Below are 25,696 nucleotides of genomic sequence, written 5' to 3' on the forward strand. Positions count from 1 at the left end.
CAAATGAACATATTCTGCTACTTATTAGCAGCTTTGAAGGGGTCTTTTTTTTTTAATTGGTCGTTCATAACATTACATAGTTCTTAATACATCATATTACATGGTTTGATTCAAGTGGATTATGAACTCCCGCTTTTACCCCGTATACAAATTGCTGTATCACATCAGTTTCCCTTCCATTGATTGACATATTGCCTTTCTAGTGTCTGATGTATTCTGCTGTCTGTCCTATTGTCTACTATCCCCCCTCCCCTCCCCTCCCCTCCCCTCCCCTTTTCTCTCTCTACCCCTTCTACTGTAAATCATGTCTTCCATTTGTATTCTCTTGACTTACCCCTCCTTACCTCTTATATGACATTTTGTATAACCCTGAGGATCGCCTTCCATTTCCATGCAATTTCCCTTCTCACTCCCTTTCCCTCCCACCTCTCATCCCTGTTTACTGTAAATATTCTTCTCAAGCTCTTCGTCCCTACCCTGTCCTTGTTTACACCCCTTATATCAAAGGAGTCATTTGGTATTTGTTTTTTAAAGATTGACTAGCTTCACTTAGCATAATCTGCTCTAATGCCATCCATTTCCCTCCAAATTCTATGATTTTGTCATTTTTTAATGCAGAGTAATACTCCATAGTGTATAAATGCCACATTTTTTTTATCCATTCATCTATTGAAGGGCATCTAGGCTGGTTCCACAGTCTTGCTATCGTGAATTGAGCTGCTATGAACATCGATGTAGCAGTGTCCCTGTAGCATGCTCTTGTTAGGGCTTTAGGGAATAGACCGAGAAGGGGAATAGCTGGGTCAAATGGTGGTTCCATTCCCAGCTTTCCGAGAAATCTCCATACTGCTTTCCAAATTGGCTGCACCAATTTGCTCTTGAAGGGGTCTTTAATAGAAGTCATTTCTTGAGCTCTTCTTTGTTCCCTTTATGAATTGAGATGTGACTGTTATCACCAAAAGTCATATGTGCCAATTTTACATTTGACTTCCCCTTGACCCTTAGCTGTTGTAAATAGTTTTAGGACAAAGCATTAAAGTAGCTGAGCTATCACCAGCAAGATAAAATTAGTAAATAGCTTAAGATTGATGCCTCCAGTATCCTTTACCTCTAGCACTCATTAAAAGAAATAACCTATGTAACATCTCTAGAAGTGGCATAGCAACTAGTAAGTACCACATGTATATTAGTTAATGTTCACAAGTGCACTTCATGTTCCCCTCCCAAACCTATCATCTAATCTTGTTCTCCACATCTACCTTTCCAGACACTGTTATTATTGCTAAAACACCTAGAAGGTTACCACCAAGGATTCCGGGGCCATCTCTTTCTCAGTTCCAGTCCTATTGAAATTTACTTGGCTTCTGACATACAGAGACAGAAAAAAAAAAGATAGATAGATAGATAGATAGATAGATAGATAGATAGATAGATATTGGGAAGAGACTTAGGGGAATTGGCTTATGTGGATATTGAGGCCAAAAAGTCACCCAATATGCCATCTGAAAGTTGAAGAACCATGAAATCCACTTGTATGATTTAATCCAATTCTAAAGCCCTGAGACATGGGGGGACAGTGGTATAAGTAGCAGAGTATAAATGCCTGACAACCAGGAGTTCTAATGTCCAAAGGCAGGAAAAGATAAATGTTCATTTCAAGAAGAGAAGGAAAGAATTTGCCATTCCTATGCTTTTTTCTTCTATTTGAGCCCTCATCAATTTGGATGATGCCCACCCATACTGATTAAGGTCTTCTTTACTCAGCCTATTGATTCAAATGCTAATCTATTCTGGAAACACCATCACAGATGCATGTTTTACCCGCTATATTGTCATCTCTTAACCTAGTCAAGTTCATACACAAAATTAACCATTATATAAATTAACTTGCACTATAGTAAAAATTGTGAAATCCTGAAGTAGGCAGAGGGAGTGTTGGTACTACTCAGTGAAAGTTAACTAACATGACTGGTATCTAATAGACAAAAGTTTCTTTGAACATTTGGAAAAGATAACTACAAAGAACTTGAATTATCAAATCCACTCAGATTAAATAATTATGTATAATAATGTCTTAGAAGTTAAATATATATTTCCTCAGTATAATCATAAATACTCTATACTTGAGGAGAATATAAATATCAAAGTAGGACCTTCAGTTTATAATGGTGTACATATTAATTCAGATAAAAACATCTCTTGAAAACAAGAAAAAAGACCTTGATAAAATTGTTTTAATCATCTTGGGTCTGGGGTTGTGGCTCAGCAGTAGAGCACTCACCTTGCATGTGTGGGGCCCTGGGTTCAGTCCTCGGCACCCCATAAAAATAAACAAATAAATAAATTATGTCCAACTGAAAAATAAATATTAAAACAAATTGTTTTAATCATCTTAAAAGCATAAAATATATAGACTCAAATAACTAAATTTTGAATGAAAGACTACCCAGACAAGAAAGGGTACTACTGGAGCACCAATCTACTTATGCTGAGAAGGGAGGATAATAAGTTTGTTGCCAGCCTCAGCAACTTACAGAGATCCTCAGCAATTTAGCAAGTCCTAGTCTCAAAATAAAAAAGGACTGGGTTGGTAGCTCAGTAGTATAGCACCCCTGGGTTCAATCCCCAGTACCAAAAGGAGGAGGAAGAGGAGAAGGAGGAGGAGGAGGAGGACTATGATGATGACAATGACAATGATGACAAGGAGGACAACAAGGGGAGGAGGAAAAAAAGAAAAGTTTCCTGTGGCTGCTGTAACAAATTAGCAAAAACTCGATGGCTTAACACAATAGAAATATGCTTTTCACTCACAGTTCTAGAAACCAGAATTTTGAGTCTAACAACACCATGCTAAAATTAAGATGTCAGCAAGAGACTTTCCCTAGGAACTCTAGGGAACAATCTGTTCCTTGCCTCTTCCAGGTTCTGTTAGCCACTAGCATTCCCTAGCTGGTGGTTGCACCACCAAATCTCTTTACCCGTCTTTGCATCACCTTTTCCTATATGTGTATCAAATATCTCTTTATCCATTATGAGGACAATTGTGGTAGCATTTACAATCGACCCAGGTGGCCCAGGATTATCTCCTCATCTTAAGATTCTTAACATAATCACACCTGCAAAGATGCTTTTTCCCATACATTCCAGAAATTAGTACCTGATCTCTTTGGGACCATTATTCAGCTCACTGTCCAAATGTAAAATTCCATCCCAACCATTAGTGACACTATCTTACTGCTTACTCTGCTGACAACAACTCAGCCAATTTTCTTGCAACCTATCCACAGATTATCTACATGGTGACCATGAACCATTTTCTAGGTAGGTGGCCTTTTAGACGAATAGTCTGCAAATATCCTTGATAATATGTTTCAACTGGAAAATAAATGGAGTATGCTCCTCCAGTATATTCTATTCATTTATAAATTATGTGTGCCAATGCATAATGATGTATTATTACATTATCATATAGAAAAATAGGAATTCTTAAAAGATGGGGGAAATAAATATTAAAAGTAACATTTTCTTTTTATGCCCAAATGAAAGATCTTATTAACCCTCTGGGGTACACATATTCCACTACTTAAAATGCTCTTGCACATCTTTGTGCCCCCAAACTCCAAGGAGGAGCACTAAGTATTGTTGCTCATGATAGGAAAGCTGAATGAGTCCTGGACTATCCATTGTGATTTCAACACAACAAGTCAGCTTGTATCTTTGTGATATATTTGGGGGTTTTGAAAATGATTTCAATGGGAAAAGCGTTCCTCTGCAAAAAAAAAAAAATTACAAAAAATAATAATAACAGGTTTGAAACCCACTTCTCTGGAGCACTCTCTTTTGGTGTAAGCCTCTGAGCGGCCTTTCATGCAGGTGGCACATGACATCACTGGGCCCCAGCTGTTCCTTATTAACTCAGCCTCTCAGAGAAAGATACAGCCTTTTACAACTTGACTTTTTTTAAGGAGACAGCCCATTTGGCAAATCAACCAAACACATTAAACACAGTTAGATTGCCACATTCCATAAATATAAATTTGATAAATAAATCTATGTCTTCACAGCCTTCATTAAGATGTGAAACAATTTGAAGTTCTGAAGGACACCAGGCTTGGGGGGAAAAAAAGCATCTCTATTTTGTCACCCTAAGGGAAATGCCTGCCAAGTCAATTGCACCTCCAGTGGGTCAAAGCACAAGAATCACCCAGGAGCCTATAACCCTCACTGAGACCTCTAAACCATTTCCCACATGAGCAGACTTTGTAAATATGTTCTTTGCCTGCTCATAATGCCTAATTAGGCCCTGACCATGAGGCTAAGAGGTGGAGAAGAAAAGCCAGGACGCCTGCAGGCTGCCATTTGAGTTCACAGCAAAATGACAGGCAGCGTGTGTGATCCAAGGGGAAGAATCTGACAGTCACACTTCAGTCTTTCAGCCACATTTTTTACATGGGGAGGTTGTAGCATCAATAGTGTCATCTTCTAATAGAAAGGACAACTACATATAATGCATAATTGCTGGTCTAAATGACTTGTTATTTTGACTGCCTATTCTAAAATGTCTGTAATTGCTTCCAATGAGACTTTGAATAAATGATAAGTCAGCACAGGCAAGCACTGATGGAGACATAGCATGGCTTTGGAAAACTTAGTACAAATTATTTTGTCATGTGTCAATTTCCACCAATTCCTGATTATGATCATGAGGCATTTGTACAGCTTTGTTGGGTATTTATTCCAACTGTGTCCCACTTAAGCAACAGAAGGAATATCACATGTAGGTGTACAAAAGACAAGGCAGTGTGTTTTCAAGGGCAATGAGCAGAAGCTGGCTGAGTCTGATAAATTAGTTTTACAGAATTTTAGCTCATGCCAAATCCTGGCCCTTTCTGTAAAACAGAACAAAGTAAGGTAGAAGCATACCTTGCTGAGAGTTATTGCCATCTCTCCAAATGAACTTTTTTTCCCCTCATATGCTTGTTTGCCAAGTCTTAAAATAACAAATCACTTCTTTATAACAAAATTGTCTCCCTGGAATAATAGGCTTCAGTGTGAGTTCTGATAGAGCAATAGCTCCTCTAAATGACAGCAAAGGCTTGCAGCAGGGATGTGAGGCACATCTATTTCAGGGCTTCCCATTAGAGAGAAAAGCAGTTCGGTAAGAAATGAAGTCATTTCCTGACTCATTGGGATGCCATGTTTAAACCACAGATTTCAGCCTGAGGATACAAAGGTTGGAAAAATGCGGCTGAGCCTAAAAGAGGTGAATCATCCCCTTAAGGATTCAAGAAACCGACTCCTTAAAGTCCTTCACACACTACTAGAACATATTAGATAGAAAAAGAGACTTAGCAAGAGGCTCCATCCACTCCTTCCACAGTAAGATGGCTCTCCATCCTACACTCTTTGCTAAAACTGGTTCCATAACTGATATGTTTACATATGATTACATTTAACTGTGGAAGCAGTAGAAACAGAGCAGTATTTAGGCATTATAAACATCAGGAGAGAAAATAGATTGAATGCCTGTTGATTTTGTATATTTCTAAGATAAGTCAAAGTATCAAAAAGCAATTTTTGAGCAATACTAGGTATTTGTTAAAATTATCACATTGTACACCTCAAATTTATACAATTTTATTAGTCAACTGGACCTCAGTAAAGCTGAAAATATTTTTTTAAATTTTTTTTTAGCTGTAGATGGACACAATACCTTTATTCTGTTTATTTATTTTTATGTGGTGCTGAGGCTCAAACCCAGGCCCTAACACATGAGAGGCAAGTGCTCTACCACTGAGCCACAACCCCAGCCCCAAAGCTGAAAACATTTTTAAATTAAAATTTTCAGAATTAAAAAGACGATATTCAACAATTTAGTAAAGACCCCAGGGATTTATTTTACTAGGAAAAAAATTCCATGTTCAGTCTCAGTAGTAAACAAAAATAAATTTTATAATTTGCCACATATAACTAAAAAGAACCAATGAAATAAAAATAAATAAAATAGCAGTGAGATACCATTTTTACTTATCAAATTAGCAAGGAGTTGAGAAAGTAAGAAGGTGAATATTACTCAGAGCTGATAAGGAAGTGCAAATTGGTTCAACCTACTGGAAGGTGATTGGTCAGTATGTATCAAGGCCTTAAAAATGTTCACACTCTTTATTTCAGTAATTCTTCTTGTAGGAGTGTATCCTAAAAAATAATCTGATATTTGGACAAAGATATATTCATGAAACTGTCATTATAGTCTTGTTTGATAAGATTCAGTCTTGTTTGGAAAAACTCAAAAAGCAATTTAAATGGCCAAGAATAGGAACACAATATTATTATGGAACACTAATATGATGGAGTATCATACAACCAAATCAAACTATGGTTAGGGGTTATCTTTAATGATAAGGAATCATACTGATTTTAAAAAGCATTTTAGAAAACTAAATATATACACACAAAAAAAAAAATACTCAACAGAATTCCTGATTGAGTATCACTCTGGAAAATGGGATGGATCTCCCCCATTTTAAACATACCATGTCACTATTGATACATTTATACAATGAAAGTTTGAAACCCTAGTGGAATTTCTTGATGAACTTAGTCTCTAAGTATCTGCACAAATTTCTCAAAGAGGGAGCTGTCTTTGCTGGTTGATCATGACTCTGGGCCCCAGAAACCTATAACCAATGAGAATCAGACAGTGTTGGGACTAATCAACCTAAAGACTAGTCAAAAGATCAGGAATACTTTTACTGAACACCAAAATTGCCAGAAATGTCAAAACCCAACTGAATGAATGCTTATTGAGTCTTGGCTGATTTGTTACAAAAAAAAAAAAAAATAAGTATGCATCCAATAGAGATAGGAATAGGGGTATCAGAGAAAGCTATACAGAAACCTAGATGAAATCCAGAGAATGAGATACATTAGTGAAGAAGAAAGAACTTTTAAAAGTAGTTAAAAAGAAACAAGTGGAAAAATAATCTGGAGAACAGTGAATCATGGTTTCCTCAAAACTATTGTATTACAGCAAATTATTTTACCAAGATTTAAAAATAACATGATTTTTCAAAACAGAACTCTGAAAAGTTGTATTCCTAACAATGACTAAGATTTATTGACTACATTCCATGAGAAATGGAACTGGTATATGAGTTGATAAACATACTGAAATATTTATATTAATTCATTTAATCCTTATAATTGCTTTATATGATTTTTTCTATTATCCCCTTTTGCAGAAGAGAAAAATGAGGCCAAAAGAGATTAAGTAACTCAGGTAAGTTCTCATAGCTCTTAAGAGGAAGTGTAGGGATGGAACTTCTAATTCCAATTCTTCATTGTTATACATACAGCTTGTACATACTCAAGAAATGATGAATGTGTCTTTTGAAGTCCTATAGTTCTTAACCACTGTTCTTGCCTATTTAATATTGAATATTTACAGCTTTACATGTTTGTTTCATTTTCATATACAGCATGTCTTTCCAACTATACTATAAAACACTGAAAGCAGGAACTGTAAATAATACTTCTCTAAAATCCCCACAGTACTTAGCACTATTCCCTACTCATTAAATAAGATTGAATCGGACCTTCAGCAAAAAGATAACTTTCAAAACAACTATTCCAATAATTTTGCAATCACATAAACTCTACCAACATTCTTCTCTAAGAAGCAGTCATCTTTTGAGATTGCTGGAAATGTTAAGTTGAGAAAAAAAAGAAGCTAATGCTTTTTTTTTTCTCATTCTATTCCTTTTGACTGATGAACCCAAAAATAATCACTTTGCATCTCCAAAGTGTTCCGCCCCCATGAAAGCAGGGGGAGAGTGAGCCATCACTAGGACACAAATGTGTTCTGCTGAAGGCAATCAAATAAATCAAGCAACCCCCAAAATATAGATAAAGCAGAGTGACTCAGATGCAGTTCATGTTTTTAGTCACTTAGAATCCTAAGTTACTCTGAAACACGAATAGTTTTTAAAGCATTACTCATTTTGCTTTCTCTGATAAAACTAAAATAATCCAATACAATTATCTGAATGGTTATAATTTAAAGATTTAAAATACACGCTCAAAACCTAACATTTCAAATTAGTGCCACTCTTTAGGACAAACTCTAACTAATAATAATGATCTGGTATAAAAGTATCCTGGAGAAACTAATTTCCTACCATTTTCTTTTTATTAAGCTAATCTGAAAAAAAAAAACAGCATTCTTCCATGGGGCTATCCTAGAGAAAGCACAGCACTATAGAAACCATGCATCTGAAAAATCATTACTCAAAATTGAAAGCTGTTTTCCTTTTTCACCTAAGAGAGCATTTATTCTCATGCTGGAAATTTAATATGGTTTAAGACCTTTATTTAGAAATAATTGAGTTTCACCAAATCAATAAACTAAAACAGTTTCTAAGTGACCTTATCAGTAGCTCAAGGATGACAAATGGGCTTTAATCATACAAGCCAACTCCTACTGGTTGGTAGTAGGGAGCTGGATGCTGTGTTGAAAAAGATTCTAAGGCCATATCCAAGAGAAAACATGTTTAGATCAAATAGCAATATCAGCAAGATATATGGGAGAAGAAATACTAGTACCAAAAACCTGTGCTAACTGCCATAATTTATTACAATTCCTCAATCTGAAATGAAGAATGTAGATCAGGGATATCAGCATTGCTATTTGGTTCATTTCAAGAGAGAAAGTTCATTACTAAGAAGCAACCTGGACTTATGGGGCTCTAATTAAATAGCAGTAAAGGAATAGGAAAGGGATTAACCATTTACTGATAGCCTACAACATGCAGAGAACTGAACTTTGTGCTTTACCTTAACCGTACACTCATATAGCTATATCCCTATTATACCCTCCCTATAGTTACCTCTCAGAAATTATCTCTCACTATATTTCCCCAATCCTTGCACTTGAATAACATTAGCTTCCTTGTTCTTTGAATACAGCATTCATCCTCTCTCTTTAAGGCCATTGTACTTGCTATTCTCTCTTCATGAATGTCCTTCACCCAAATATGCATTATTTGCTTCTTCATCCTTTATGGTTGTGGTTCAAACATCATCTACCCATTGAAATATTTCCTGACCATCCTATTTAAATTGTGAGAAAATTCTGGCATGCCCTTTGAACCCTACACTATTTTTTCTATAGCAGTATTTACCATCAGACATACTATGTATTTATATATGTATTTGTCTGTCTTTCCACCTTCACTAGAATAAAAATTTCATCAGGATAGAGCCTTCTATCTATTCGTTGATAGTTTCCCAGGACCTAGAACAGTACCTGGTACAGAACAGACAATGAAAGTTTGTTTAATTAATGAAGGAATGAGTGGTATCTCATTTTATCTTCACTGAAACCCTATAAGGCAGATATTATTAGACCTAGTTCATTGATGCAGAAAGTAAGGTTCAAACAGTTTTAACAATTTTTTCAATATCATACATCTAGAGAATACAAGAGTCAAGATTTGATTCCCCCCACCCTTTCACACACACCTCTACTTTCAAAGTCTATCCTTTATCTCAGGACACTGAAGAATCAAGTAGGTACCTGCCATACTTATATGAACTGTATCACTGGATATCACAAGTGATCAGTGAACTATGAACTGTATCACACGTGATCAATGAAGAAAAGATCTTTTACTGAAGTCTTCTAACTAATAAATAAAATAGAAGTTAGAGATTTAGAACTATTTTGCACCACCAATCTAAACATTGAGCATCAAAGGCTTCTAACATTACAAAAATATTGACACCCAGATGTTATGTGCTTATGGATGAGAGAACACACCAACAATAGTCTTACCAAAAAATTAAACCTGAATCAAAATCAGGGATTATCAATCTCAGCATTAGTGACATTTGGAGCCATTCTGTAGGTGGTGGTCTTAATATTATATAGACCTCTACCTACTAGATGCCAGTAGCACTACTCAACTCATTGTGGAAAAAAAAAGTCTCCAAAAACTGCCAAATGTTTCCTGTGGAGAGATTTGTACAAATCACCCTTGGTTGAAAACCACTGCTCTACAGCTGGGCATGTAGCTCAGTGGTAGCACATTTGCCTAGCATGTGCAAGACCCTAGATGCCATCACCAGTACCACAAAAAGTAATAAGAAAAGTACTGGTCTAGATGTAACTACCATTCTACAGGCCAAACAGAAGATAGAAGAACATGTTAAACTAAACCACATGGATGCAAATTAGCAAATACAGACTGTGGGGAAACTTCACACATTAAATGACACAGATTCTTGTATAATAAATTTCTTGTAGAACAAATCTCTACAGAGTAAGGCAGGATGGAGGGGTAACCTTTAGATCAAAATATAGTTAGAAGCCAGGCATGGTGGCACACACCTGTAATCCAAGCAGCTCAGGAGGCTGAGGCAGGAAGATCCAAGTTCAAAGCCAGCCTCAACAACCGTGAGCCCTAAGCAACTCAGTGAGATGCTATCTGTCTCTAAATAAAAATGCAAAATAGAGCTGGGGATGTGGCTCAGTGGCCTAGTGCCCCTGAGTTTAATTCCCACTACAAAAAAAAATACAGTTAGAAGATATATTTTTGAAACATGCAAAACCAAACTACAGGGCTTAAGGTTACACAGTTGGGTGATAGCATTATAAACAAATGAAAGAGAGTGATTACTATGAAAGTCCAATAAGGGGGAGAGAGGTAAGATGGGACAATTAGTTGTCCTTGGGGCTTCTTGGGTAACTGATGAGATTCTCTTTCTTGACTTGGGCAGCATTTAAAGAGGTGTCAACCTTATAATAATTCATTAAGTTTTATGTTTGCTTTATCCTGATTTCTATGTCTGTTTTGCCAGTGAAAAATGCCTAAGTAAATGAAAATATAATAAATAAACAGAAGAATTTGCCTGCCTCTCTACTTCACTTGGGTTGAAGTTTTGTGGGAACTGTCCTTGAGAAGAGAACTATGAATTTATTAAGTTCAGGTCGATGTTTATGTCCCCTCAGCCCAGAGGTGTAAATCCTCACCACTGCTTCAAAAACCAACTTTGAAAATCATAGCTGCACTTATTACAACCCTATGCAAGCCATATGTGTGATGTCCATATCTTGGCCTTCTGTTGAAGGAATATCTCATGTCAAATCAGAAAATACCTACCAGGGAGCCTGTTGTGATCCAGGCGGTCTGCCAGGCACTGTGAGGGAAACAAAACGCAAAGCAGCAAAGTCTTGGCAAATGTGAACAAAACTCATGAGAACTGCGTGGGCTGAGTAGAGATTTGTGGGATGATGACTTTTAGAAGGATTTGCAGGCCTTGGGGTGGGGGTGGGGGGACATGAAGACAGGGAGAAAGACAGACAGGGAGACACACAGAGAGAGGCGACCGACCACAGGTGTACCTCCTTCCTTGCAAAAGATATGCTCCTGAAGAGTTCTGTGGTGATTAAATTTTTATAAATTTAATTATATTTTCTCATTGACTTACATTATAATCAGAGAGTGGCTTTATCTACATTTTGGATTAATCTTCAACTGGCGGTGGCTCCCAACAGTTTAAGTTTCCCTGCTTCTCTGTCAAGTAGTTAATAGTTTATAAACAAACATTTAAAGGCACTATTTAAAGGAATCCTTGAGTGAATCCTTCTGAACAACAAAGGATTCTGTGGTAATATTTATAAATAATCATTAGATCACAGGTTCATCAAGCTTTCTTAAAGTAAAGCATACCTATACACAAGACTCTAATGTCCCTTGACAGGGTTTATTGTGATTAAATCTCTTTCCTTGAGGATCAAAGTCTACCTTATGTGTACTTTAGGACAACATCCTGCATTACTGATCTGCCCAACATTTTCTGATAGCATTTGGAAGAGCATTTTGTCCAGAGATATATGGGGGAAACTACCAAGTATAGCTCATATTACTAAGTTATGTGATGCCATAGTACCTTGACATCATGTCTCGGTTTGAAATTACATAATAAATTACATAATAAAAACAAAATGCTATAAAATTCAGGAAAAGGGGGATTTGAAATGGTTGACCCATTGGTTGGATTCTTTGGGACAGAAGATTTTCGGGCTGCTCACTTTAGAACTGACTCACAATAAATAGGTTGCTTGGAAATCTCAAATTGGCCACTGGAGAGCTAAAATTGAGGATGGACCTCATTGATTTGGCCTTTGCCAACCATGTCACCACATCTCTTCCCTGCTCCCCCACACTAACCTGCCTGCCTCTTTCTTGCCTCACTATTTTCCCCATTCATATTTGATTCTCACCCAACCCTCCTACTGATTTTTCCTGGACAAACTAAAGAAAGATGTTATCCTCAATGTCAACAGAATGAAAGCCCATCACACTTCACACTTGAGTCTAGAATGTGAATGGAGTTTCCCAAGCTGCTGCAGAACAGCAAAATTGTAGGGCCTAATGCTTCTACAGTTGGTTTAGGTAAAGTTGCTGTTGTATTTCCTCTGGGCTGAGCTTTGTGAGCAGGTTTTTAATGTAATAGCTCACTTTACTGATTAAACATACCCAAAGGGATGTGATTTATGATGGGTTTCAGTCTGACTAGCTTTGTTATTTCTGATTAAAGACCTCATTTATTTTGGAGTAAATGGGTAAAGGCTAGTTCACTTTTTTTTCTCTTTGGTGACAAGAATATAACTTATAATTGGTTTATTTAGAAAACATACTAGAAATAAAAAATGAAATGCAGCACAGAAGAATAAATCAAGAGTCAGTTTGCTTGTACAAGGGGAAAACAATGTTCTTGCCAAATCAATTACCTTCCATGGCTTAGATGACTGATTCCCAAGGTATAGACACTTATCTCTCCCACACTACTCAGGAATCTTTATATGTGAGGCATTTATTTCAATATAGTGATATGGCCTCATAGTTATAGTTCTAGAATACCTATGGGATTCTGCAGCTGTTGTCAAGCATTTAACTATAGTCATTGTGGTAGGTAAAATTCTAACATGCTCCCAATAATCTACATTACTTTTTATAATCCCTTCTCTTTATGTGGGGGCAGGACCTATAAATTGCATCTAATGAATAGAATATGGCAAAGATGGAGAGATTTTACAAATGTAATTCAAGTCCCTGATCAGTTGACTTCATTCATCTAACGGAAGATTACCCTGAGTGGACCTGACTGAATCAGATGATGTACTTAAAAGGGAGTGTATATTTCGGAGAATTGAAGTGGCAGAGTCAGTCTCTCTCTCTCTCTCTCTCTCTCTCTCTCTCTCTCTCTCTCTCTCTCTCTCTCTCTTTCTCTCTTCTCTGTTGCTGACTTTAAAGAAGATAGTTTCTATGAATCCTATAGCTCTAAGGAAATCAATTCTATCAACACTCACATTAGCATAGAATAAATAGATATTTCCCTAGTGGTGACTTCAAGAAGAGAACCCAGCCTGGCCAATGCCTTGATTTCAGGCTTGTGAGACCCACAGCAAAGAATTCACCAAATCTTTGCCCAGACTTTTGACCTACAGAAACTGGAAGATGATTGGTAGTTTTGTTTTAATCCTCTAAGTTTATGGTAATTTTTATGTACCAACAGAAAACTAATAAAGCCATGCAGAATCAATGATGGAATAGAAGCCTTCTGTTAAAGGAATTTCTAATCCCAGGAAGCCAGTGAGAAGAGAAATAGAGTATCAAAAATTAGAACAAGTGATTCCACTCTCACTTACCTATCTACCTTGACATATCTAAAAGCAAATGAACTAGAGGAAAGGGAGACCTAATGTATATTTTGGAAAGGTTTACCCTGTCCCAGCACTGCTGGTTGACTACAAACCATGATTCTGTATCTTTTTTCTTGCAAAGAGCCCACATGTACAGCCCTTATGTTCAAAGAGAGGAAGGAACCAAATATGCCTTCAAATTTAAAAAAATCCTATACCTGATAGGTTTAATGCTAAATTAAAATGCATGCCAATGTTAAAATCAACCACCAAAAGAAAAGACAAAACCAAGAATCAAAATGGAGGCAATGAATCAGGTAATCCCAAAATGGTGTCCATGGCTATAAAGAAGAGGCTTGATGAAAGAAAAAGGAAGACTAGCTGGGCACGGTGGCACCCACCTGTAATCTCAGAAATTCAGGAGGCTGAGGCAGGAGGATCCCAAGTTCAAAGCCAGACTCAGAAATTTATCAAGGCCCTAAGCAACTCAGTGAGACCCTGTCTCTAAATAAAATATAAAAAGGTCTGGGGATGTTGTTCAATGGTTAAGCACCCCTGGGCTCAATCCCTGGTACGAGAGAGAGAGAGAGAGAGAGAGAGAGAGAGAGAGAGACAGAGACAGAGACAGAGAGAGACAGAGAGATAGGAAGACTGTTCCTGACATGTATTATGTGCCTAAGATGTCTGTAGTTGTATGAGAAAATGAATAAGAATTAAAAGGAAAAGGTTTATCATTGCATAGGAGCAATAAATATGAAATAAATGTGGCCATGGAAAGCAAGGACAAAAAAACAATATCAGAAATTCTTACTGCAAGAACCATCAGAGTTGACATACCCACAAAGCACTGGTTCTCCAGGTGTGGTCCCAAGACCAGCAGCATCAGCATCTCCTGGGAGCTTGTTAGAGATGAAAATTCTCTGGCCTTACCCCAGATCTGCTGAATTAGAAATTCTGGGGAGGGGGCTCAGCAACAGGTTTTAAGTGGTCCTCCAGAGCCGGGTGCAATGATGCATGCCTGTAATCCCAGGGGCTCAGGAGACTGAGACAGGAGGACTGCAAGTTCAAATTCAGTCTCAGCAACTTAGTGAAGCCCTGAGCAACTTAATAAAACCCTGTCTCAAAATTTAAAAAAATGAAAAGGGCTGGGGATGTGGCTCAGTGCTTAAGCACCCCTGGGTATAATCCCCAGTCCAAGGAGGGAAAAAGTCCAGCCGGTTAACACACTCAAGGGTAAGAACCACTGACCTAGAGACATGAAGGAATATTGTGGGGATAGTTAAGGGTAAAAAAAGCTAATTCTCTTCACATTAAAATCAGCTGCAGAATGGCCCAGGCTGGCCCATTTTCAGCTACTCTGATCTAATTAGTTTGAAATGGAGACCAGACATCCAAATTATTTACCAGCTTTCCAAGTGATTCACATGTGCAGCCATGGCTGGGAACCTCTGATGTAAAAGGTGAAGGAATGTGGGAGAACATCATTTAAAATTGCTACATAAATGACCTCTAAAAGAAGGTTTGACTCTTCCCAATATGGTGTTTGGCTGCCTCCAGACTATTCATACATATATTCTCAGCTGTCAGCACTGCCTTGCTTTTGCAAAGGGCAGGGAAATTGCTTTTATTTCAGCAGCACAGAAAAAAAAAATCAGCAGCTATTCCTTTTCATGGTCCCTGCTTACCCTCTGAGCTGTCTGGCTTTCTACAAACAACACTTTCTTTCCCTAGCCTCAGTAAATGGGGTGCCTCTGAGAGGCAGTGAGGAAGAGAAGCTGCACTTTCTTTCACTCACAGTGCAGCAGCCACCAGAGGGTCATTGGCATACTTGCCCCCCAGATCTCCCTCAGGCCCCAGCATACACAAGCAGATGCCCCAAGGGATCCAGACATCCCTTCAACAACTTTAAGCTGCTCAGCTATTCTGAGACCACCTTTTCCTGAGCCTGGCAGGTGAATGAGGTAGCCTCCAGTGGGAGAAGAAAGGAAACAATATGTCAACTCCAGCTGGGAGAGATGAGAAAAGAGGCTTTCAATTGCTTTGGAGCTGATGACCCTCTCCTCCCCAAGGCTCCACAATATAGTCCTTTAACTGTCTTCACAACTTTAGTCCACTTGGGCCAATAGGTGAAAGGAATCACTCAGGAAAATTCAAATCTCAAGACAGAAATGTTTAAATTGCCCAAGAACACCACATCATCACTACCTATATGCCACTTATAAGAGGATTCTCCCCCAACACTGTGCATATGAATGTGACTCTAACAGGTACACCTAGGGAGACTGCTCCACCAGTAAATGGTACAATAGTGGCTTGACTGGGTAAGTTTACAGTACAAATGAAAAACAGGAAAAGCAACAATGCCATGAGAGCCTCAGAATGCAATATACAATAGATGACAATGACAATGTATAACCATAGTCACCAGTAGAAATTGAAGTTTTCTGAAAAATTCAAACAAGCATTTTAGAATCTAAGAATATTGCCTCAATGAAAATGTCCAAGAGCATCCAAGAAGTGGATGCCAGGGCAAGAAAAAGAGATAGTTCAGTGGAATATTGAACCTTACGTTTTTCAGGAACTAATTAGACATATTACCAGGTTGGGAACTTCTATCCAGAGCAGCAGTTCTCAACTGGGGTTGATTTTTCCCCTTTGTGGGACATGTGGCAATGTTCAGAGGCATTCTGGGGTTTTACTACAGAGTATAAAGGTGCCTCTAATATCTAGTATATCAAGGCTAGAGATGCTGCCAAACCTCCTACAACAGGAGGATATCTCCCACGACAAAAACTGCATGACACCCATGTCACCAGTGCTAAGACTGAGAAATCCTGTTCTAATAAAATTCCCCATCCATAAATAGTGAAGGAAAATACTAATGGTTTTACCACCTGCCACCACCACCATAAAGGCCCCGATTCCATTGACAATTTCCAATTTCCAATAGCATCCTAGAAGAAGAAAGTTGTTCTCCTTGAGAAGATAGGTTAGTATATATCTTAGGATGGATAGATAGATAGATAGATAGATAGATAGATAGATAGATAGATAGATAGATAGACAGACAGACATATATATGTATACATAATTTTTTTTCTTAAGCCATTCATCTAATGATGGGCATCTGAGTTAATTCCATAATTTAGCTATTGTGAATTGTGCTGCTATAAATTTTGAGGCAGCTGTATCATTGTAGTCTGCCAATTTTAAATCTTTGGGGAAAATACCAAGGAGTGGGATAGCTGGGTCATATGATGGTTCCATCCTAGTTTTTTGAGGAATCACCATACTGCTTTCCAGAGGGCTTGTACTAGTCTGCAGTCCCACCAGCTATGTACAAGTGTTAATGTTAACTTTCTTTTTGGCAGCACTGGGGCTCAAACTCCCAACCTGTCACATGCTAGGCAAGCACTTTACCACAGAGCTACACCGGCAGCCCTTGTTAAGTCAATCTTGACATTATCTTGCAGGCCCCTAGTTTTTGGAGAACTTAATGTCTATGTCACACAGGATGAATAATTCTCTAAACTCTTACCAAATATTTTCAAGAATAAAAGGTCCATGGCCTCCCTATAGCAACTTGTTCTAATGTTTGTCTTCCTAATGGACAAAGATTAGGTTGAATCACTTGAAATTGCTAATACTTGATAGTTTTTTGTCTTCAAAATGACAATTTTATGTACTTCAACCCAAAATTTTTCCCTTCACCAAAAATATGTCCTACTTTCAGAAGCCATTTTTTTTTATGTTGACTCTTCTGTCAGCACCCATACAATGGTTTTTGATGAGAATGATACCTGGTCATCAGCTGTTTAGTAGACATGTCCCTTCTCAACCCGACTCCATACTCATAACCCTTACACCCAATATTGGCTGGCTCTCTCTAGGTAAATTACTCAGCCTTTCTACATGCCAATTGTTACTTTTGTCACATTTTCAGCTGTAATTTCATTTTATTCTATGGAAAGGGACTGAAATAAATTGCTATACTGATTCATAAACATGGTCTTAAAACATTAGTGAACATGAAAATTCAGAAAAATTTAGCTAACTTGAGTCATGTTTTTATATCCACGGTGGATATAAAAGGCCTTTTATAGCACTCTTTCATTTCAGCTACCTGACCTTAAATCGCTGCTATGTACTTGATAGGAGGAACTCAGTTACCACATGGCTGTGGTGTGCCAAGCCCTGTACTACAAGCTCTCACATAGGTAATCAATTTAATGTCTAAAACAAGCCTGTGGGGAAGGAATTCTTATTCCACTCCATAGGTGATAAAACTGAGACAGGTCAGTGCCAGCACTTATGAGCCAGGCTCTGCATTTATGTCTGTTGGACCCAACTGCCTGCAATGTTACTACTACCCTAAGCAGACTGAAATAAAGGTCTATAGAATTACATTACACTGTTAGAGGTGAATTTGCCTTTCCTGTAGAATGACCACTTAACAACAACAAAAGAAAAAAAACATGCAAAATTTTTATGGTATATAGTATATCTTAAGCTGTCAACAACATCTCCTTTCCTCATTTCATAAGAAACCAAAACAGAGAGAGGGGAAGGTAGGGGCCCTGGGGATAGGGAAGTCGGTGGAATGAGATGGACTTATTACCCTAAGTACATATATAAAGACACGAATGGTGTGACTCTATTTTGTGTAAAACCAGAGACATGAAAAATTTTGATCTATATGTGTAATATGAATTGAAATGCATTCTGCTGTTATATATTAAAATTAGAATAAATTTTTTTAAAAAACCAAAACAGCCAATAAAACTGCCTGGCAGCAACCCCCCCCCTTTTTTTCCCTTTTTTTAAGAATCTTGCTATATCCCTTTTCAACTAAAAATGTTATTTGTTGCTTTTCATTACACTATTTCATAAAGATCCATAAATTTGCTGATTAAAGATAAAAATCATATGTATTCTTACCTTCCATAAATGTTGCTTAATGTACTTAAAAATCCCTTCATGTAAGGGATGAGGGGAAGTAGAAGGCTTCTGCATGGGGGAATGGGTGAGCTGTGGCCACCTTGTGGCTAATTGCTGCAGGGAGCACTTCTCTGACCACAGAAAGGACAAAAGCAGAATGACACCACCTTTAGGCCCTGGCTTCTGCAAATTTGCATCTTATTCTTAATTTATTTCTGAATGAAGTAAATGGGTATTTATCGATAGAGCTACACTCTCCATAATGGGAGGTAGAGAAGGAACATGGCTTTGTAAAGCTCTATAGTTACTACCTTTTAAAAGTTTCATACCTTAAGATGTTACATGCCATCTCTATGGGGCATTTAAAAGCAAATTAATTTTTCTTCTCATGGCTACTAAGGACTTAAATCCTGCTCAGCTTTGGGTACAACATTTTTTTATTTTTTTATACAATAGCTGTGAGTTACTTGCTCATGATCTGAAATAAGAATGTATTACACACAAATGCATAATATGGTCTTCCTAAAATAAATTCATCTGCTTCTAAATGTCAAGAGAGAGAATCATTGTACCCTATGGAAATTTACTGGTCAGGAGAAATACAAAATCTGGCTTCTATAACTCTCATCACCAACTAGCTATGCACCTTTAACTCTTTCAATCTGTTTTCTTATCTGTAAAATAAGGAACTTTAAAATCAGTAGTCTTCACATAATTTTTTAGTAGTGAAACCTTTTTTTTCCCAAAAAAAAGTGTTTCCAGAACCCAAATATGCCAAAGTAATCAAAAGGCAGCTGCTATAGCTCAATCAGGACAGGTAAGTCAGATCATGCCCTTACCCCTAACCCTGTACACAACCAACCCCTTTAATTTACCTATACTGAATCTGGGGCTTCAGGAGCTTAATATCATTAGACCAAGTAATTTGTAAAGTTCCATGTGCCCTAAGTGTCTATTTGGCTAAACAACTAAAGTTTTTAAAATGCAAACATTTTATGAAGACATTTTATAGACATACTTCCAACCTTTCAGCCTGGAAAAGATTAAATACACTAAGCAATTAGAGAACAATTTAATTATCTACATTAAGCTATGTGCTTCTGGCTCAGAATACAAGAAAAGGTCCTTTGAAGAGCACTAGATGAATCACTCTTATAAAGTATCCAGAATATTTGTGGCCAAGACAGACTCACTGATTATTTCCCCCCAGCTTCCATTCCCACTGGCCTTATGGTGACCACAGCAGGACATATAAACAAGGCAGCAGAGAGGGCCCAAACCATGTAAATTAGGCAGTAGATAAGGCCCATATGCATCAACCTCCGTCTCATCAACTAAGAACTATGCTTGTTGGACTGCCTCCTTTGTTCTGGGTTTTTAATTTGTTTGTTTGTTTGTTTGTTTTGGATACCGGGGATTGAACTCAGGGGCACTCAACCACTGAACCACATCCCCAGCCCTATTTAGTATTTTATTTAGAGACAGAGTCTCACTGAGTTGCTTAGTGTCTCGCTTTTGCTGAGACTGGCTCTGAACTTGCTATCCTCCTGCTTCAGCCTCCCAAGCCACTAGGACTATAGGCATGTGCCACTGCACCAGGCTGATGCTTCCTTTGAACCCAGAATTTTCCTTGCTCAACTTACAACAGCTGCCTTTATTCTGGCTTTTTTTTTTCTCAAACAATAAAATGTGTTTATGTTTGCCCTTTAGCTCTGAAATATAATTATCGCATGATCTAAGGTGGGGGAAATTATATTACCTTGATGGACTATGGGACCCCAAAGGAGGACTTAATATGAAAACAAAATCAACAGAGACTTGATAGAAATTGGAAAAATGTATTCATTTATAAAGATACATACTGTTGAAGCAAATTTAAAATATATTTCAAAAAGCAATCAATTTATTAATTTAATCTTTTTTACTAAACATTGTCCCCATTCTCAAGTCACTCACCTAAGTCCCCCCACTAGTACTCTTGTGAAGAAATAAGTGAAACACAGCTTTATAAGTACCACAATTAAGGTGAGTAAGGAATAGTTAGAATTCCCAGCTCAGACTAGAGAAGTTGACATGAGTGACTCCTGAATGTTGAATGTTCTTATAGGAATAAATAATATGATCAGGTTTGTTTTTAAGAAAGATCCCTCTGGTAGAAATATGGAGCATGGATTGAGAGATGAAACAAGAATAAAAGGAGAGAAAACAAAACAGAAATTATAACCACAGTAAAAGCAAAATGGATGTATGTTTGAACTAAATCATTAGCAATTGGGGATACAGAACAGGGAAAAGACTCAAGTGACACTGTTAGAAAATAAATTAGAACACAGTTGGGTGTGGCAGGAAAATCAGGAACCATATGTAACTTGAGTTCCTGGTTTTTATGACATTTCATTCACAAGAAATAAAGTCAGAAAGCTTGGGGGACAGGTTAGTGAGTATTTTGCAAATGCTGACCCTGGCAATCCAGGTAGAGATATCTAGAAAAGAGTTGGTATATAGAACTCAAAAGTTCTAGACCTGAGCTGAGGCTCAAATTGAGAATCACTTGATTAACACCATTGAATCTAATGAAGTAGCCCAAGAAAAATAAATGAGAAGAACTAAAACCCAGAGAACACTTAAGAGAGGGTAAAAAAAGAGAAGCCAGAGGAAAATTGAAAAGGGAATGGTACAAGAGGTAGAGGAAGAACCAAGAGGGAGTGAAGAACAATATAGAGCCTGACGAAGATTTTTTTTTTTTTGATACCAGGGATTGAACTCAGGGGCCCTCAACCACTGAGCCACATCCCCAGCCATATTTTGTATTTTATTTAGAGACAGGGTCTCACTGGGTTGCTTAGGGCCTCACTGTTGCTGAGGCAGGCTTTGAACTTGAGATCCTCCTGTCTCAGCCTCCTGAGCTGTTGGGATTACAGGTGTGTGCCACCACTCCCAGCCTGACAAAGATTTTAACAATAGTTAAACAGGAATTCAGAGACTTAAAAGTGTTTCTCAGGGCTGGGGATGTAGCTCAGTGGTAGAGGATTTTGCATAGCAGGTACAAAGCCCTGGTTCAATACCCAGCACCACCAAAAAAAGTTAAAAGTAGTTTTCAATAGCAATTAAATGCAATAGAATAAAGTAAGAACTGGAAATTATTGGTGACTAATCAGGAAATGGTTTCTTTTTGAAATCCCCCTATGGGGTTTCTTGTTCTAGAATGAGGAGTACCTTGACTTCTCAGCTCCTGTCAGATAGTCTCTAATATGCAGTGAATTCTGAAGGCCCTCCTGACTTAGTTCACTTGTTTCTCTAGTTTCCCTGTACTTTCCCAGTCACCCTCCAAGAAAATAATTCTTGAAAACAAAATACCAAATAACAAAATACCATCAATCACATGGTTTAAAAATAGATATTTATTTTCCCACAGCTCTGGAGGCCTGGAGTCCAAGATCAGAGTGCCAGTAAGTAAGGTTAAGTTTTGGTGAGGTTTCTTTTTCTTACTTGAAGATGGTCACCCACTTTTTGTGTCCTCACATGGAAGCAAGAAATGGAAGAAAATGAAGTGGTGGTGGTGGTGGTGGTGGTGGTGGTGGAGGAGGAGGAGGAGGAGGAGGAGGAGGAGGAGGAGGGGAATGACAACAACAACCACGAGGAACAGGAGGAGGTGAGAAAAAGAAACAACTCCAGTGTTTCTTCTTCTTATGGCACTAATCCCTTCATGAGGAACCTATCCTCATGACCTCATCTAAACCTAAGGAACTCCCAAAGGTTCCATCTCCAAATACTAGTACATTGGGTCAACATATAAATTTGTCCAGAGGATATAATCCAGTCCTAATGCCAGGTATTTCTAAATTATAAACCTCTAAAACACTGAGCACCTAGTATCCAGCACAAAGTCTGACACATAGTAGGTGCTCTAAATTTCATAAGTGAATGGATAGCAGATGAATGGATGGACAAATGCAGAAAACTTTTAACCAGAGAACCACTGAGGTTGACACTAAATTTTCAGGATTTTCATCAGTCCCTAAGAGAATCTGAACCTCAGAATCCTTGAGGATGTGAAAAACTAGTAACATCTGACTCTCTTAGGTCCCTCCTGTTCATAATGCCTTGATTTAAAGATCCCACTGATGGCAACATTTTTGCTCATTTACTGAGTCTGGAAATGGTTTCTTTTTGAAATCCCCCTATGGGGTTTCTTGTTCTAGAATGAGGAGTACCTTGACTTCTCAGCTCCTGTCAGATAGTCTCTAATATGCAGTGAATTCTGAAGGCCCTCCTGACTTAGTTCACTTGTTTCTCTAGTTTCCCTGTACTTTCCCAGTCACCCTCCAAGAAAATAATTCTTGAATAATTTGAATCAGGATTGCTTCATAAGCTCTAAGTACTTTCAGCACATAATAACAGCTCAGTACAGTTAGAGAAGAGTTCCTGCAAGCAAGTAAATAGTTGACAGGAGTCTATAGACTGTTTTTTACACTAGCACGGTCTGCCTGGAGAGTTAGGATCTCCATCCAACATTATAAGAATTGACCCCCACAATACAGTACAAACTTACCCTGTAAGTGGATCACACAAAACAAACAAAAGCAGAGACAGTCAAATTGGAAGAAAGAGCATTATAGAAGGGAAAGCATTTAAAATAAGGTTGCTATCATATTTGACAACATAATTTAGAGGCTCTTTCAGTTGAATACATCTGTGTCTCAGTCCTCTCCATCCACTTTCCCCCATGGTGTTGTCTTGGCTATCAATTATTGGGAGAGAAGGCTAATTCTTTAAAAGGATTTTAAATGGTAGTAGAAATGTAGTCTTACCTAAAAGTTCTTGAAAAAAAAAGAATAAGGGGCTGGGGATGTGGCTCAAGCGGTAGCGCGCTCGCCTCGCATGCGTGCGGCCCGGGTTCGATCCTCAGCACCACATACCAACAAAGATGTTGTGTCCGCCGAGAACTAAATAAAATAAATATTAAAAAAAAAAAAGAATAAAATAATCCTCTGTTCATGCTACATAAAGTCCTGTTCTATTTGTTTCCTTGTTTAAATGAAAGCTGGGACCAAAGACTGAGTACATGGCCCTGGGGTTGTGGCTCCATGGTAGAGTGCATGCCTCAAATGTATGAGGCACTGGGTTCAATTCTCAGCACCACATAGAAATAAAAAATAAAGGTCCATCAACAACTAAATAAATAAAAATTTTTTAAAAGACTGAGTACAGTTCAGTAAGTTATGTAAGAAACTAGCAGCCAGCAGCATTTCTGCACTATGAGCTAAGGGCCCTCTTTGACCTTTTGTGAGATAAAAACTCAGGGAACTGTCTGGGTGCACATCTCTTTAGAGCCTCAGTGTGTCACTGAAATGTCTCATGCAACCCTATTCCCACCAAATGCAATAAGGTGCATTGGTGTTCCATAAGACATTATCTCTCTGAGCAACTTTTGTACATGTTAGCAACTATGATGGACTGGTGTGATTGACACTGCACAGCTCTTAACAGCATAATGTTCAAGGTGATAAGGAAATACATCTTGTCTCCCTCCTGTCACTATAGGTATGCAATTTATTTCACATTCCAGTTCACCTCTGCTCCTAGAGTGCTTCTGCAGGCCAGCATGGCTGGTGTTGAAATCAAAGACAGAGACCCACTCATCCCATAGGAGAGGTCAGATGAGCCCTTCTTAGTTTGATGTACAGGCTTTCTCTGCTCATATTTAAGGTTTAGGTGTGGGGATTCAAAGGAGAATAAGGAAAATACCACCCCCTATAGGAGTTCAGTGGACAAGACAGACAATCAACCAAATGACTGATTGTAACAATGCAATAAATGCTTAGAATTGTGTTCAAGCACAGAAGAGGACCTGCCCAATACTCTCTGAGATAATCTGTCAGGAGGCACACAAGCAACCCTTGAATGTTTTGCTGGGTGAACAAGGGGGAAGGATTAGTCCAGTGAGTTTCCTTGAAAGATTCTGCACTATTTAAAACCCTCCCTTCCAGCCCTCTCAAGGATGTTGATCACAAGAAAAATGTACAAAATGTGAATGTTTTAGGCAGCTAGAGCTGTCATAATAAAATACCATCAACCACATGGTTTAAACAATAAATATTTATTTTCCCACAGTTCTGGAGGCTTGGTAATTATAAATAACACTTGTGGTGATAGTGCAAAGTTAACTATGCACACTACCACCAATGGTGATGGTGCATCAACAATAGCATATGATACCATTCAGCCTGAATAATGGAAATTTGAGATAAAACATATTTTGGGATTACTTTGATAATTTGTTTTATGAATGAAATTTACTTGTATTTTATTTATTTATTTTGGGGGGTACCAGGGATGGAACTCAGTGGCACTCAACACTGAGCCTTATCCCCAGCCCTATTTTGTATTTTATTTAGAGATAGGTTCTCACTGAGTTGCTTAGTGCCTCGAGATTCTCCTGCCTCAGCCTCCCAAGATCCTGGGATTATAGGTATGCGCTACCATGCCTAGTAAAATTTACTTTTATAAATCAAATGTTTTAGATAGCTCCTTCAGAACCATGAAGAACACAAAGGAGCTATGATGATGCATTTATTACACAAACATCCAGACAGATAGTCATCTATTAATTCCTTTACTCATTCAACAAATAAGGAGATTTTATTGGGTTTACAATAAATCTTGAAAACACAAAGTTAAACAAAAGGGACCTAGTTTCTACCTATGTTGAAATTTATGCCTGCTTAATATAACCAGGACATTTTAGGGCTTGTGATACTGGAGGCTAGCTGTTGAGTCACACTTGTTATGATAATCCTCTCTTCTTCACATTGTTAGTCATTGTGGTAACTTCCATTTCAATTTTTTATTTTTTTATTAAAAGTTAAGCAATATGTCAAGATTATGAAGCCCAAATCTTAGAGTAGAACATAGTAGATTTAAAAGACACTTCCTCAGTTCTGGATACTTTATAAACATTATTTAATTTACTCCTCACAAAACTAGAAGCTGTTATTGAATAAGATGTCCATATTGTACAGAATAGGAAAATGACACTCAGAAAGCAAGGTG

Source organism: Urocitellus parryii, chromosome X (genome assembly GCF_045843805.1).
Source record: "Urocitellus parryii isolate mUroPar1 chromosome X, mUroPar1.hap1, whole genome shotgun sequence".
Classification (NCBI taxonomy): Eukaryota; Metazoa; Chordata; class Mammalia; order Rodentia; family Sciuridae; genus Urocitellus; species Urocitellus parryii.